Genomic DNA, 18,177 nt, shown 5'->3' on the forward strand with positions numbered 1-18,177 from the left:
CCACTCCGTGCATCCCCTGTGAAGCGAGGCCGGGGGCGGAGCGGGACTGAGTGGGATGCGGAGGCCAGTGGCTAGGGACTGTCCATGGGCGCGGGCAGCCCAGGTTGGGCCGGGTGGAGTGTAATCTTCGCCCCTGGCCAGGGGGTGGGGCCAAGTGATGTGAGGGGCGGGGCCAGAAGCTGGGACCCAGGAGGTGCAGAGCCCTCCAGGAGGCAAGAATGAGGCGGTGGGCGTGGCAGTGGGGGTTAGGGTTTCTCTGATGCTGGGTGTGGCTGCAGGTTGAGATTCTGGGAGACTGAGCCCCAGGCCTGCTGTGAAAGGAAGCAGAGGAGTGGACTGAGTCTGAGGCTTGGAATTTATAGATGTCTGGACTCAAAGCTTCCCGGGCCTGACACCTTAGGCACACTGCTTCTCTTCTGGGAGCCTCAATTTCCACTATTATTATTCTCATATTATTTTGCTTTAAAATATTGTGTGGTTTTTTCTATTAAAAAAACAAACTGTAATGAATGGCAATACTCATCTCTTGGCACTGTTGTGAAGATCCGATGAAAACCCTTCAGAGTTCTTCCCATGGTTCCTACCATATAGCAAGTGCTCAGATGCCATTGTTATTTGCATTGTTGCCCTTCTTTTATTACAGAGAAATGAGTGCTTTTGACATCCGTCGTCTGATGTCTTCATAACTTAAAAATATGTTTACATGTTAATATAGCACACTAACAAGCATATGTAACACTTACATGTGTAAGATCAGGGCCTCTCTGAGGTGCTTTACATATTTTAATTCTTACAAGAGTAGGGGTTAGGAATTATTTTCATTTTCATAGCTGTGTGAGCCGAGACACCAACATTTAATACCTTTTCCAATGACAAACGTGTGGACAGAATTTTAACCCAGTGGGCCTAATACCAACACATCCGTTAACTAACCCATACTTGGCACAGCACTGCTACAGTTCTGCTTTGGATTTTTTACATGAGTGAGAAATGAAATTGTTCATGGGAGGTTGCACAGGTAGCTAGAGGCAGTTTGTGTCAGGGTTCACTAGAGGATCAGATTTAATTTGTGTGTGTGTGTGTGTGTGTGTGTGTGTGTGTGTGTGTGTGTGTCTGCGTGACACATAACGGATTTATAAAGTAGGATTAGAATGGCCTTCTGCAGAGTCACGGGGAGAACACAAAAGGGCCATGTTCTCCTTGAAGATGCAGAATTGGCTGAAGGTCACATGGGCTGTTCGTGGGCACTGTGTGAACATTTGTTGGCCTGCTTTGGGAACTCAAGAAAGATTTTCTGGGATGAGGTCCCAAGGTCAGAGAATGTACATGTTCATGACATCAGCAACAGTGGTAGTCAGTGTGGAGCAGAGCAGAGAACCACTGTTTTTGTTGTATAATTCTTACAGCTTGCTATCTCATATTTACATTCTTATATAGTGCCCTAAACAGTCCATGGTGGCCAGGAAGCAGAGTAAAGGGACAGCACCAGGGAGGAAGAAGCCAGAGACCAGATGGACTACCTAACATCATACCTCCATGACCCATACAGATGAGCCCAGAAGCACACTTTACTAATCCCTTGGACAGCTCTTAAGCCCATCAATTGACAATGAAGTCAATCATCACATAGCAGAAGTTTTGTGATGTTAAAATTATAGGTGATTTACATATGTGCATATATATATATATATATATATACACAATATTTTGGGGTTTTTCCACCTTTAAAATTCTCTCGAAAGTCAAAAAAATGCTGAATTTTATGTAATAGAAATAAACTTTCCGTAGGTAAATGTTATAAAATCAACTGAAAAAGACTGAAAACTGAATGAAGAAGAGTTTAAAAAAGAACAGGGCTTAAAAATACTCACAGGAAGAGCCAGAAATCTTTACTCTGCTTTGAACAACTACTTGAAAGACAGTTAAACAATTTCTGAGTTAAACAAGCCAGACCTGAAATATTCAACTGCACACTGAGTATCTTCCCCTTGCAAATCAGTGCTACAGCTATACAAACACAAGAATGACTACAGCAACTTTATTTTTGAGCTCAAAACTGGGAACAGCAAAAAGGGCCTCAGCTGATGGACACATGAGGATCTGTGTTTCATCCACACAGAGGGATGTGATGGCTCAGCCACTGACAAGGAGCAGCTTTGGGAAACCTAACATGGTTATGAGGATGGAATAAACCCCACCAGCTCCTCCCAAAACAAAATCAAAAACCTTCTGCGTCCTCTGTGGTTACAGACCTGTCATCTCTTGAAAATACAAAGTGTTTCCCAGAGACAAAAAGCAGACACATTGCTTAGGATGGAAGGAAGCAATTATAAGGAGCCATAAGGAAAATGTGAAGGTCACGTCTACATCACCACTTAGGTGATGATTTTCAAGGGTCTCATGTATGACAAGATTCCTAGAGGATTTTTTGTTTGTTTTTAGTTTCAGTTTTATTTTTGGTACCAGGAACCAAATTCAGGACCCTGTGCTTGCCAGGGAGCACTTTGCCACTGAGCTATATCCCTGGCCCATGTCAAGCTTCATCCAATTTTGTATTTAAACCTGTTAGTTCATTGTATGTCAATTATAATGAAATAAAATAGCTTTTAAAACACTTCTCATCTGAGCTATCACAAAAGCTTTATTTAATTATAGATTTACTGACAAGCAGTTTTGTTTTTTATAGATTTATTTCTAAGCAGTATTGTTTATTTATAGATTATTTTATGCAAGGTCTGTTTATTTATAGATTTATTTAATTTTGTTGTGCTGATCCAGTGCCTTGGTCCTTTTATCATAATTTATTCCCAGACAGGGCCTGGCTAAGTTGTTTATATTGGGCTGGAATTTTATTACATTTATTAGCATTTTTGTATACTGAAGTATAACAGAGATAACTAAATTGAGTAGTCTCAAGTAAATCAATAAATACAGCTTAACAAGCAATAGGGACAACCCTGAGCAAGGGCATTTGGATGCCAGAGTGGCCATTCAGGTGAAGGGCAGCCCTGACTGACACACCTGAGCAGAGCATCCCTATGGAGCTGAACCACCAGCAGGTCCACCTCACTTCCTTTTCAGGTCTGTCAGCAAGGATATCACACAGGAGCATGGCAACACTATTGAAGTTTGCTCAAACTAAATCATTTAGCTTCCTTTTGAAGAAATGATTGAAAATGCACAAGTCTGAGAAAAACAAGGCTGAGAACAGCATTCTGCATATTGTGTAAATAAACTGATCATAAAATTCACACTAAAACTCACCATAGAGTTGGAGCCTGGAAAGGGGAGCCTGGGGCTGCTCAGATCTATGTGGAAATCTGAAGTCGGGGGAAGATGGACCATGCAGATGTGGAGGACACCACGGCATCTAGTAGTGTACCATGGGCAAGAAAGGCGCAGGTTCAGGACTCCTGATCCATCAGTCAGCTTCTCAGCAAACAGCATACATTGCATGCTGGATAAGAGAGGGCTGGTGTGGCCCTGCTGTCCAAGCTCCTCCTTGCAGTCCTGAAGCCCCATGTCTCATTCAGGGTAACTCTGTACAAGAATATCAGCATGTTTCAGAGCCTACCTTGACTGAGTGTCTTCCACCCAGGTGAGATCTCAACTGCCACTTGTGAACTCACCACAGCTGTGGAGCAGGACAGGTGTTTACAGGCAGCAGGTCAGGAGGTGGGAACACTGCAGGCAGCTAAGGGTACAAAGCCTGAAATAAGAGACCTGGACCTAGCCTTCTCCAGTGTCCTCCAGGAGGAACTGCATCTTCAACAATGTGCTTTAAAAGACTAAATAACTTAACAGATTACTCACAAAAATATATACTGTAGGGGTTGTTTGAAGATACAGAAGTAAATTGCTACATCCCTAATTAAAAAAGTGACATGACCCTTAATCGGTACATGATCTCCCATGTTGTCCCTGACCCACATCCTCAGAAGAATACACACCATTTGACGTAGCATTAACAAACACAGGCAATGAGTCAACAATCATAACTGCTTAATAACAACAAATACAGAATATGATAAATGCCCTGCTGACTTGTATGAAGTGTATAGTAAAGAATAAATACTGGATCTGGCCATGTTGGGACTTAGGCAGCTGAACAAGAAAACAATTCTCCTGACTTCCTGGCAAGCACCCCTGATGCAAGCCAGGAGGGAACCAGTCAGCATCTCCCGTGAGCCTACTGGTGCATGGACTGAGAACCATGCATCTCACTTACCCACCCTTGGTTAGCAAGGAGAGGCAGAATTCTGAGCATCTCTTGGGAGGATGACTGTGTGCAATTTAGAAAATATAGGGGATTTCTTTTTATCTTGTGTTTGAAAACAAATGTTGTCTTTAATTTTTTGCTGTGTTCTGATTAATTGTTTTGCTCTATTCAATAGTATCTTTTGACTGGTTTTAAAATGTTCTGTGTTTGTTTAAATTTCACTATAACTAATTGAATGGAAACCAATTGTGAAGATAATGAGATATACTATGGTTTCTATTACTGTTATCTTTGACCCTGCTGTGAAGTTCTGTACCAATTTCACTGCATTGTCTCGATTTGCTTTGTTCTGTTTGCTCTGTTGTATTTTACTATTTTCAAAATAAAATTTTGAAAAAGAATAAATACTAATCATTTTTCATGTCTTTCAAGGGAAGGGAACCATCACCAATTCCTTTTAGATGATAAAGTCACCCTGATAACAAAGCCAGATGATAATGCATTAAAAAATGGTAGTGCTCTAATGGGCAATATTCTTAATGAACATACACAAAAATATCCAACAAATGCTCATCAGCTAAATTTACCAGCACACATAAAACTTAAACACCACAATAAACACTGGGTTCACCCTCAGTGGTGCTACAATGGTTCCACTTGCACAAATCATTCAGTGTCACTTGCCACATTCACAGCATGAGGCACAGCTAACCCCTCAAGAGATTTGGAAAAATCACTTTGAGAAAATCAAAAGTTCACCATCCTTTCATGGTAAGAATCATTCACACACCATGTGCAGGAGGAATGAATCTCAGCACAGCAAAGAACAGACATGACAAGCCCGTCACTGACATCATGCTCAGAGGCCGAAAAGCTGCCACGTTTGCTTCTCAGGAACAAGACCAAGATTTGAACTCTTTTCAACACACTACATGAAGTCCTAGTCCTAGAATTTAGTCAACAATAAGAACCCAAAAGTTTACCAAATCAGAAAGAAAGAATTAAGAGGTGTCTCTGTTTCATGAGGACAAAACATTTCATATAAGAAACTTAAGAACAAATGGACAAAGAACTTCAGTTTCAAGGTACAATATCCATAGGTCATAATCAATTCATATCTATGTGCTTCAAGCAAACTGCAGCCCCAAATTCAAGGAACACAATTCATTTCATAATTCATCCAAAAAAATTAATAGTTACATAAAATTTAAACCAAACTCACCTGTTTTTGGAAAATTGTAGAAATTGAAGCAGTGAGTGAAGTGGCACTAAGAGAAGAAAAGACAGATTGTGGTGGTAGATGAGAAGAATTCATGTTGTTATAAAGTACATGCTATATAGAGCGGCCAGGTGTTTAAATGCCATTCCTGTCAAAATATCAGTGCCATTTTCTTAGAAATAGAAAAAACAAGATGAAAATTCACAGGGAAGGACAAAGAGTCATCCTATACCCATGGAAAAAATATTAAAGTTAGAGGCAACAAAATACATAGTTTCCTGGTATATAATAAAGTGGTATATAATAAACAGTCAAAATGGTCCTTTACTGCAAGAACTGGACCACAGATTAAAAAGGCAGCCCAGTAGAGAAAAACTCATACAGTGACCAGGAATTTTGTTTTGTTTCTCCTTTTTCCTTCCCTTCCCTCCTCTCCTCCTCCCCCTCCGCTTTCCTTCTTTCCCTTTCCTTTAGTTTTCTTTCTTTGTCTTTTTCAGTTTTTGGTCAACTTCTTCCTGTGTAGCTCTGGCCTAAGCTGAACTCAGAGTGTGTTGCAGGCTTGTCTGGAACTCCCAGGAATCCTGCTGCCTCAGCCTCCTGAGTGCAGGCATTGCAGGCATTTTCTTATTTTTTTTTTTAAATTTTATTTAAGGAGACAAAAAACAGAAAAAGGGTACAAGTTATACAGGTTTACAGAAGAAAAAATAAACAGTAGGAAATCACTAGTTAATGGATTACATGTTGTCATCTTAGAAATGATTGTTCAAGTCACAAAATTAAAGCTTGTAAAGTGGACAATCCAACAATGATACTGCAAACAGTTCTGTTCAATGATCCAATAAAACTCAGTGATATCATATTCTATCTTATACACTTAAATATACATGCAGTTATACAGTTTAGAGCATTTTCTTTTCCTCTCTTTTGTACAATGACTATTACACGTTTTGGGTTTTATTGCTCCCACGGTTCTTATTACTTTTTTGGAAGAGAGTAAAACCAAATGTGACATAACAGAACAGAGTCGGTCAAATCAAAAGGGTGGACATAATAGATAATGTAAAAACATAATACAAGGTGATCAACAATGGTTACCATAACGCCTCCCACTATCTCTAATAGAATTGCCCATATCATTAGTTATAATAAAATTGAACAAAACAGTAAAGAACAAAACCTACAAAATCAAAACATTGGAGACATTGTAGGTCTTCAAAAGTAGATAAAAGTCAAAGAGAATGTGCGTCATAGTAAATCTCATTATCTTCACAGCTGTTGCCTAAACTTTCGAACCTGATACTACCCAGCAAAACAGAATAGGGGAACATCAGTCAAAAACAAGATGGTGAGAGTAATACAGGGCTTTAAATCGAGATAATGGAAAGTCAAAGTGGGTTACTATAATATATCCCTTATTTTTCCCTTAAATAAAAGGATAAAAATAAAAAAGCAAATAATGGAGTGGAGATTGAGATAAAAGAGGCCATAACAGCAAGACAGTGCAGATCAAAACATAATCATTTAAGCAGAATAGTGTTTTACCACCAGATAATACTGACATAAAAGTAGTTACCATATTGTCTCTTTCCTTGAAATCCTTGAGTACAACTTCGTATACTGTAGCATTAAATATACCAAAACAATGTAAAACCATTTAAGAGAATGACAGCATTACAGGGTATTTAGAATTGACCAACAAAAAATGAACAATGGTTTCTGTATAATCTCCTTGTCTTTGAAAGGTTTTTGCTTATACTATCGTGCATAATAAAATCCAATAAGATACAACCTATTTAGACCAATGGAGACAGAAGAACAAAAGCTTGATGAGACTTCAAAACAAGATGATACTAAATCAGTATTACCTATTAAGATGTCATTTTCTCCAAAATAGCTGTTCCTATAATCCAATCTTCTTTACCTCATTTCTGTTGAGCTCTTTTTCTGTCAGTAGCTACCTGTTTCTCAGAATTGGGGGCCAAGGAGCCTTTCTTGTTGCTGCCTCTTCCCATATTCTCTGTTCCTTATATATGCAAGCTTATATAGGTGGCCCAGCTTTCCTCCCTATCAGCCACCGCCTGATTGAATTGCACCGGTTAGGTGTTCCCGCCCACCGCAGCACACCAGGAAGTTCCAGACCAGGAAACCTACGCGGGGCCACCCCTCCAGGCCACCGTCAGGCTCTGGGATCTGGGTTGGGCTAGCCTACTGGGTCCGCCAGCAGTGTCACATAGGCTAGGCACTTTTCACCAATCCCTCCTGAGAGGGGGATGTGTGGTTGAAGTCGCCACCGCGCCCTGCTCCCACAGGACTGCCCGGTCCCAGAATGTCCTCCACTGGAGTCAAACTGTGGTAGAGTGTCAGTTTCTCTCTCTCACCTCACCACGGGTCAGTGCACGCCTCCCTGCCTGTCCTGTTTTCGACTCCGTTCCCAGATTCCCATTCTTAGAGCTTCCCCGCATCTGTCTCCATTCCAAGCCAATGTAGAGGCAGCCGCCACGTGGCAGGAAACCCAAATCATGGCTTCCAATGGCTCGGGCTCCAGCCTTCACACTGAGGCTTTTCTGTTCCTGTTCTAGCACCAGGACTGCATTCCAAGCTGGTTTCTCTCAGCCCAGTTCATTCCTGAGTCAGCAGGGCATATCTCCACCGGCTTATGTCTCCTTACTCTGAACCCTTCCTGACTTCTGAGCCAAGTCTTTCAGAGAGCCTCCGTAGTTGATGTTATCTGTCTGCCATGTTCTCCCGGAAGTCCCATTGCAGGCATTTTCAACATTCCTTGCTCAGCCAGTGAGTTTTTAACAATACTATGATGAAACCAGGTCTGGTGGAGTGTCTTGTAATGCCAGCAGTCTGGAAGGCTGAGGAAGCAACATCACAAATTTAAGGATAGCCTCAGCAATGCAGCCATTTATCCAGAACCTGGATGAAAATAAAAAGAATTTTAAATGTGGAAGGCCGTGGAGCTAAGTGCAAATCTCGGTATTCAATCTGTAGAAACTGAATGCAAAACAAAAAACTTGGAAAGTCCAACGGTAGGAAAAATAATATTTTACACTGTCCTGGCTTTCTGGAGGGCAGTGTGCCCCAAGTGGCATTAGCTTTACACTTTTCTTGTGGTTTGACTTCAAACAATCATCAAAATCCATGAGGGATAAAAAAAAAAAAAAAAAAAAAAAAACAATAATGTGCTTCAAGGACACCAAGCCTCAGTCCCAGTGCAGAAGGCCTTTGCAGTGATATTCTGAAGCACATGATGACCATAGTTAGAAAACAGAGAATGTACAAACAGTGTTAATGGGATTTTCAATCCTACTTACTTTGAAAAAACGGCCAGTTAGGAATTTGGTATATAGCCTAACTAGATCCACTCTTTCAGCAAAGTGTCTAAAGATCAAAGCCAAATATTTCATTCTATGAATGCAAAAAATTACTGCTGATTACCAACTCAAGATAATATACATCTGCATTCCTAGCACTCTTGGTGAGGGAAGGAGATTGAATAAGGAAAAGTTTAAGCCTGACCTGGGAAACTCACTATCTTAGTGAGATCATGCCTTAAAATTTGTAAAAAGATTAACAAATTTTACAAATGTATGAAAATATAGATCATTAAGAAATCATTGTGCACAATACAGTAGCCAATGTTAGTCTCTCATCATTCTTCTGTATTTTATCCTTTTACAGACTTAACAATAGTATCTTTATGTGGACCTTATTAATATGTACTTGAGTTACATTGAAATAAGACAAAAAGTCTTTCCAAAAAACAGTAATCCTTTGCTCAAATCCTACTTCCATATATAAAATTAGTACAAAAATAAAAAGAACCATTATATTATGCTCTCCAAATCCTGAGTGTAAATTCAGTAGCATATCTACATTCATCTCAGTTAAAAGGTCAAAAAAATTGAAACAGGTCAACTTCTTAGCAGTAGATCAGTGTCTACCTCATGGTAAATCTAATGCTCAGTGTGCTGACTAAAGTACATATGTGAGAAAAATTCACCAAGATATGATTTGTTGATTTATAGATGATTTTTGTGTCTTTTAAAACCTTTTTTAATGTATCTTTTATTTTGATTTATTTACTTATTTTTGAGACAGGATTTTCCTATGAAGTTTAGGCTTCTATTGAACTCACATTGTAGCCCAGGCTGACCTCAACTCACAGGAATCTTGCTGCCTCAGCCTTGTAACTTCTGGCATTAGAGTTGTTTACTACCAAACCTGGCTCTCATTTCCTTTTAAATTTTTTCCACAATTAAATTACCCAGGATTATGTGACATGTCATAGTTTATCAGGTGAGTTATACAAAACGAAATCAGAAAGCACTGAAAATGCACTGAAGGAGACTCAAAATCCTCAACAACACCAAACATAGTGCAACATAACATAACATAACATATTATATCATAAAAAACACAACAAAACAAAGCAAAACAAAATAAGAAAACAGGTTTGGAGGTTTAGTTCAGCAGTATAAGCACTCACGTGGCAAACCTGAGCTTATAAGTTCAATGCTCAGTACCAAAAAGAAAACAACCATCTAAATCTGATTTTAAAAAATGCTTCCAAGTGTACCTTAACAGTTTGTAAGCTAATCATACACAAGACATATAATCTGGCAATTTCACATCTAAGTACTTTTTTTTTGCATTAAAAGTCTATGTCCACTCGGGACTGCTGGCTGTCCAGGGCCAACCCTGAAACAGAACAAATGGGATCAGTAGATGGGTGACAGATGCATGAACAAGTTGCAGTTGGCAGGTTCAGCCCCATGAAAGTATGTGGTGGCTCCACCACCAATAAGCAGCAGTACATGGAGAGAACAGCACAGAGATGCTGCTTGAAGGAGACCAACCAAGAGCATCGAGACTGAACAGGCTCAGCGCCATCACTTCTGGGAAAGGCAAACTACCCAGCAGGGACACAAAGCCCATGGTCTGTTTGGGATGGGAGAACAGGAAGTGAAAACAGTGACTAGGAGACAAATTCCCCAGGAAGGATGCCCATGTGTCCTTCATCATCATGGGGTGATGATATCCACAGTCTTGCAAAGCCTCCACTTGCCCTCACCACCTGCTGTCCCTCCTCAAAGGAGGTCAGAGTAGAGAGCACTACAGTGTGTGGCTGAGGTAAACATCTAAGGATGAAATGATCATTCATAGGCATGTGAGAGTAAAACTTGCTATGAATCCTCCTTTCCTGGATACATGGGTGTTATAACATGAAACATTTCATATCCTTCAAGGAAAATTATTATGGGCATACTGAGAACAGCTCCATGCTCCTTAGTGATAATGAAATGAAACTAACATAATTCCAGCAAAGACAGTCAAAATAAAATTTGAGGTATCTCTAAATGAAGAAACTGTGCAACTCATCCTCAAGGGAAAGGATCTTTTGGATGGAAAAGTCTAAAAACACACACACACATTTTGCTAGTTTTCTAACTTGCTGTTTCTAACGAGGGCACAGATTAGCTCACAATAAAAACAAAGGAGGCATCAGAGGGGGAGCCTCACCTGTTGACCCCAGCACATGACCTCACTTCCTTGGTTACAAGTCCAAACAGAACTCTGAAGGCTCTGGTCACCAGGCACTGTGGTCTGGTGATAGTTGGCCTTCATAGATGGTTGGCTTGAGAGAGTGAATAAGGAACATGCTACACTGCTTTCCCAGGGCTGGTGGCCCCAGCATCAGGAACCCTTGTCAGGGAACCACGTGGGAACATATGGAGAGGATGGTTCACTTGGTCCAGATGCTTCAGGAAGCTCAACTGGAAACACCCAGCTGTCAGCAACCCAGGCCAGGACTCATTGGCACACAGAGGCACCCAGAGGCACCCAGAGACAAGAGGAAGCCCAGAACACACATCCCTGAGCTCAACCAACAGCCATTCAGAGACACCGAGTCCAGGACTAGTTCAGATACAAGGAAGTTAAGTTCTCACCTGAGCAGCCCCGTGGGACTGGGCCACCTCTGTATTCAAGTCCTTGCCATGTGCAAGCACCTCAGTCTGGGTTTACAACACTGAACTCTGGGGTGCTGAGTGGATCCAGAGTGCAGGGTCACTGAGGATGAAATGGGGACTCCATGGCAGGGGATTAGCTGTGGCCTTGACCCTGTGAAGACCTGCTACAGAGGTTGTCCTGATTCCCAGGGATGACCTTCCACACACCTCATTGACACACTCATGGGGAAAACTGTTCTGTTCTTTGGAAAGGAGATTGGAGAGTCACTCTAGGAGTTTCAGGGTATGCTCAGGGCAGGAATTCTTAGGGCTGGCAAAGTGTCCATGGCCCACAGGTATCCAGTTCAGTGGACACTGAACTTGCTGGGCTAGAGACCCATGTGCCCCTCCCTAAGGTAACCTGTGTTAGAAGAGAGTCCAGACCTCTTGCTTTGCTACCTCCCTGTTAGCTCCAGGCCTGTATCTCCTGTCCTTGACTCCTCACTGGAGCTGAACTCCAAGGTAGATCCCCAGGCCAAGCTTCTCATGGACCAATCTAGAGCCTCCTAAGTCTCTGGTGCCTAAGTCACAGGGTAAGGAGCCCTGGGATGTGGGTTGTGGCTTTGAGAGGGGGAATGTGCTATTGAACTCAGCAATGTGCCCAGATGATGGGAGACACAGGAACATGATCCCCTCAGCAGTCAGTGTGGGGATGCTGTCTCGGAGGCTTTAATGGGGCTGTGTTCATGCACACAGCTGCCTCTGACAGGCAGTGGGAAGGTTTAGCCCTGAGAAGTCCCTGCAAAGTCAGTGATGTTTTCTTCTCCTGCAACTGCAGAGGCAATTGCAGTGCATGCTGAATTTGCACCCACAGAGCTCGTGCCAGCTCCACCTGGAGCTCCCTCACCAGCTCTGGCCCCACAGCAAGAGCAGGCACATGTTTTCTTTTCTTCACCAGCTGCAGAGCTGGATCTCCTGGTGGCTCCCCAGAAGGAGTCATCTCTTGACCTCTACCTGCAGGCAGCTCTTGACCCACACCTGCCATTCCCCTCTCTTCCAGATTTACTTATTATTCTATTTATTATTATTTTATTCTGTGCTGCCAGTGATAGAATCATTGTAAATGAAATTTAAGAGTTTATTCTTAATTCAGTTGCCGAGTTTGGTACAATTTAGTGCATTCTCCATATTGTGAAACCTTCACCAGTGTCCTCTCCCAGAATATTTTCATCAACTTGGTATGCAAATATATTTTCTTTTATTTTCCTTCCTACTATATCCTGGCCCCCACTCATCCTATGTCCTCGTAATTTACCTTTCCTACCTTTTCTGCATCACTGCAGTTATTTTCTACTCTGCTTTACCCTGCTGTAAGTAACTGTTTAATCTCGCCTTGACTGAGAAGGGAAAATCCAGACAGATTGTATCGATTTCTCATTCACATATTCATGGACTCTGGGCAGGGCATAAAAAAAGAATTCAGAAATTTTTTGTAATTCTTAGGATTCTTTGTTTTCTTAATTATGTTCCTGGCTTTATAGACATATACACGTCAAAACGGCTCCACATTTAATTACATGTAGGTAATTTCATGTCTATTTCATATGAAGGAGACTAACACACTTTCTTTTGTTACAGAGCAGCACCATGGGAGTGTCATACCCATGTTTATACTTTAGATATTTCCAATGATAAATTATTAATTTTAATTTATGAGTGCTTAACAGGAAAAAAATCACAAAAGTAAAGTATTGTAGTTGTAATACAACCATTAAAATGTGAGGCACTGTGTGTTCCAAGGAAAGTCTATAACCCAGTATAGAAAGTGCAGTGTCGCAGGTAGCATGTCCATTGAATTCCCTTGAGGTTTATTTCCATGCAATGTCATGAATATGGCTGCCTTTGTCCTCTTCTCTGGACAGAGTAAATTTGCATAAAGTCTGGCTCAGCATGTCACCACCTATAAGGTTCAGTTCCTAGCCAGTAGTTCAGTCAAAAAGCAAGACACATGAACACAGCTCAATTAAGAATAATCGGGCCTTGTGTACATAAGAAAAGAAACATAATGATCAAGGAGGCAAACAAGCTGGAGAAATGAGCACTGGGAAACAGCACTGGCATCAGGTCCCAGGTAGTAAAAACCAGCCCAGAATGTGAATCCACCAGGCTCCTGGCCACGCTGTGGTAGATGGTGGGGAGCCAAGAGCTCTCCAAGTCTCCTCAGGGGCTGGGGTGCGGTCTTCAATCACAGATCTGCTGTGTCATGGTGTAAAGACCTGTAGCCTTCACAGAGGCCAGCTGATTGGTGGCTCCACACTATGAATGCTCCAGGCTGAAGTTATTCCCCCAAGTCCTGGCTGCACTGTGCTGCCACTGGGGCCTGCACAGCAGGAGAGGTTAGGTCACTGATTCAGCAGCCACTGGGTTTCCCACAAAGAAAAAACTGAGCATGTGGATTCCCCAGTGTGAGCTAAGGTATAGCTCCTGAATTTGATGGATGATAGAAAATTTTCCCGTTGTCTTTGAACCAAATGGGCATATAAAGTGTTACAGGCTTGGGGTAAGGCATCAGTGACATTGAGTGGCGAGTTCTAAGTCCAGGCCTTGCCCTGCCCAATGGACTGCATGTGACAATGGCAATGTGAGGTAACCTGAAGATGATGGCCTTAGTATGGACCGTATCAAATTACAAGCAGGTTTGGATGGAGACAGTGCCCAGGTGAAGAGAGCCCCATGTGACCCGCTAGTGCCTCACACTCAAGCATGCTAGAATATCCACAGTAAAGGGTTATGTGTGTTATTCCACTCCCGATGGACATTTCAGAACCAGTGCCCAGAGAGGGACAATGCCAGGCCCAAGGCACAGGACATGGGCAGAGTGAAGAGGATAGGGGAGAAGTCCAAAGGAGAATGACCTCCTAGCACAGGACCTAGCCCACTCCCAAAGGCATTAGAAAAGCAGCCCCCAAGTTTCTGGGACCTGAGCCTAAACATGTGGGACTGATTTCAAGCAGCATACCAATGGATACACACACATGCGCATGCACAAACACACACACAAACACACACATACACACACACACACACACACGAACACACAGTGATGCCATGGGAACACAGTGGGTTGCTTAGAGGAAAAGTGATTTGATTCATTCAATCTACATGCCTCAAATTCTCACCTTATTCCTGGGCTGAACCAGGCTGGCACCAACACAGAAAAGCACAATAAGTCACTAGCCACCCAGAAGCTGGAAGGCTGGAGGAGAGGGACAAACCACTGCAGAATGTAGTGGAAGAGAAGACCCAGCACTATATCCCAAAAAGCAAGGGCACACAGAGGCCAAGGTCACTATATGGGGGCATCTGAACAGCCTCACTGAGATGGAACTGATGCCTGAACCTGAGACATGCGGGTCCTAAAGTTGTACAGAGCTGAGTCTGTGTGGCAGAAGACAGAGGACCAACCATTTAGAGATTCAAAGTCAATTTTTTTTAGTCAAGAAAGACATGAGAAGAGAGAACAGAGGGCCTGGTGAGAATAAGGGAGGGGAGGAGTGGGCAAGGGTCAGGGGTGGGGGCAGAACTTCATATCTGATATAGCACATCAGTGACCACTGATCAATGCGTGGCTGAAAACTTAGGTACAACAGCTAAAGTTCAGTTCTCTCAGGTTCTATGGGTCAAGAATTCAGGAGGTGCTGCTGGGGGATCCACCATAGTTTCTGCTGATCAGGCCGCAAGATCAGTGGAAGCACATCTGTGGCAGAATCTGTTCTCAGACTCTCTCTCTTGCTAATAGGCAGGAACAAGGTTAGGAAGGAAGTCTGATGTCTTCTCTGTCTCTTACCCTTTTTCTCTGCAAAGAGTCATCCTCTCCTCAGGGAAGATGCAGAGATAGAGATATAGAGAGCAAGAAAAAACAAAACAGAGAAAAAGTAAGGAAGAACAGAGGAGGGAGAGATCAGGAGGTTGGTCACAGGTATTTTATGTGTAAACCTTGATAGTCACATACCATCACGTCTGCCATGTTCTGTTATTAAGAACAAGTAAGGAATTGTGGAGAGAGCTCAGGATAGAGCACTTGCCTACCATGCAAGAGAACCTGGGCTAAATTTCAGCCTGGCTAATACAAAGCTGAACAAAATTCAGTACCTGTGACCCATGCTCAAGGAATGGGCTACTAAGGATGTGACCATCAAAAGGTGAGCTGTCAGCAGTTAAGCATGCTGGCCATGGGTGTAGTGACTCACACAGGTGTGAATGTAGGCACAGTGCTGGTAGATTTGGGGGTGCATCTGCATCCATACTGCTTGCTTAGCCTGTGTGAGGTCCTGACTTGAGGCCACAGAACCAATACATAGAAGAAATTGAGATGCTTAGGGAACAAAATGATGGCTGACCTGATGAACTTCTGCCGCCTCATGATGCCACCAGGGAAACATGTCCAGGAGGTGAGTGTCATTTACACCACCATAAGAAGGATCCAGGCCTGTGTGCAATGTGCTCACCTCCCTCCCAACCTTTCATCGATTTCACCTCTAATTCTGTACACTGTGTACACATGACACCAGCCCACAAATTTAAAAGTGCCATCTCTCACCTCTGATGATGTCCCTAGGAAGCAGATGACAATATGACCTCCATAACTCAGGGGGACACACTGGAAAGGACCTGAGAGGCATCGTGTCTTTTCTAAGTTGACAAGGGAATTAGGAAGGAGGAGTTGGCTCTAAAACTAGGTCTTCTCAGACCGGGGACCTTGGCTTCATTGCAGTTTTTCCTTTCACATGGGGAAGCTTTGCCTCCTGCCAAGGATCCATCATTTGGGTGGAGCAGTTGTCTTCACTCTGAAGGACACTGGGCAGTCATTCCATGTCCTTCCATGGTATCTAGAGCAAGAATCTCTGGGGGATGCAAGATGACCCAGTTCCACACAGACATCATGGAGAGAGCTGGTGGGTGCCTTAAATAATCAGTGTACCAGGCATTGACCATGATGCAGTGACCAGAGCAGATACAAACACTGGTCTCTTGTGCTTCCATGTTATGAAGGCCACACAGTCACCTTGGAGAGCAGACCATGTACCACTCACATTACGGTAAATGTGCCTAATTTCCTGGCCTCTGTACATATAGACATAAAATAGGGGAAAGGCACACAGAATGGGGTGATGCATCAGTATGTGAACTGAAGGTGGAGGAAAGGCAGGCAGGATGCACTCCCACTGTCCACTCACTTCTCAGATAATTATAGAGCAGCACCCTGTGGAGCACCCATGATTAGAGTAACACTGCAGACTCCACTCTCTTTCTCACAGAGGTAACAGGCCACAAGGGTGGAAAAGGGAGCTGCATTTCAGGCTCCCTGCAGAGTGGAGGACAGATGGTTACAGCACTGTCCAGGGACCTCTGACAGCAAGTGAGGGCTCATTAGGGTTGGCGCACAGGATACCCTGGGAGGGCAGTTTGGGAGGGAGGCCAGACCTGTAGTGCTGCTTATACCTGTCCTCCTCGGGATCAGAGTTTCCCTTCTTGGCTCCTGGCAGGTGCTGCTGAGCAAGGTGGGACAACCAGCGCAACCTAATTTGATTGAGTTGGGCCAAGCCTAGCTCACTGAAAATGAGAACTACAGTGAGAAGGAATAGGCCTGGGTCTGTTGGTTTCTGAGGTGGACACGGGGCACTTTAGAGGGGGAAAGACTCTCAGACTTGGGACCTCCTGCAACACAGAGGCCTGCAGAAGTGAGTGGGGTGTGGCAAAATGGGAAGATTTCCTGGGCTGCATTTGTGCACAAAGCTGTTCCTGACAGGCCATGGGAGGTTTTGGGGCCTGCAAGGAGCAAAGACAGTTGGTGATTTTTCTAAGGCAGGGTACCAGACTGAACTCAAGGTCTACTTACAGATCTTGTGCCAGCGTTACCTCCAATGACCTCACCACCTCCAGGATCAACCTGAAAATCAAGGGCAGATACAGGCTCTGGTGGAATTCCAAGGCAGGTCTGTTGTTGGCTCCATGGCAGGTGTCCTGAGCTCCACATAGGGCTCAAGTCCTGAAAAGCACCTGCCCTTCACTTCCCCTTCCCTTTGACTCTTCTATTTCTCTCAGTTTTCATTTCTACTCTTATATCTATAGTTCTTTGAAACATTAAATTCTAAGATAATTTTAATTTTAAGTTAAGATATCATTAGTTTCCACATGTTCAGTTGAGTCACACGTAAGCACATAGTCAATTGGTAGAATATTCACATCTGTCGAATTCCAGCTTTCTGCTCAGTGTTGGCCCCATCCATACCCCTGTTCTCTCCTGCTAGTCCCCACCCTGTGCTGACCTTTCTCTCACTGTGATTTACTACCCTGGTCTTTCATATCAGTGCATCAGATTCTGTTTGACGAAACATTCCTGGAGGAGCCTGGCTGCTACTGCTCTTTGATAGAAGAGAAAATCCTAGAGAAGCAAATTCTACAGGGAAAACATAGAGACCATTGTGTATGTATTCATCTTTTCATGTCAGAAAAGGTTTTCCCTGATTTCAGTGATATAAAGGGAGCTACAAAGTGCTGATTCATTGCATTTGAAAAACAACAATAATGCAAAAACCACAACAGGAAACTTTTGTTTACAACCAATAGTCAGATAAATGGTTTTTATTATAAGTATGAAAGAGGTCTCATGAGGCCATTTTGTGAGGGAAATGACAATTTTTTCTAACTCAAAGAGAATCACCAGACATGGCTAACAAGCACAGAAAACACTGAGCCTCCCAAACTTGATTCATGCAGAC

The sequence above is a fragment of the Cavia porcellus genome, unplaced genomic scaffold (assembly GCF_034190915.1).
Source record: "Cavia porcellus strain 051 isolate PalLab524CR breed Dunkin Hartley unplaced genomic scaffold, mCavPor4.1 scaffold_37, whole genome shotgun sequence".
Lineage (NCBI taxonomy): Eukaryota > Metazoa > Chordata > Mammalia > Rodentia > Caviidae > Cavia > Cavia porcellus.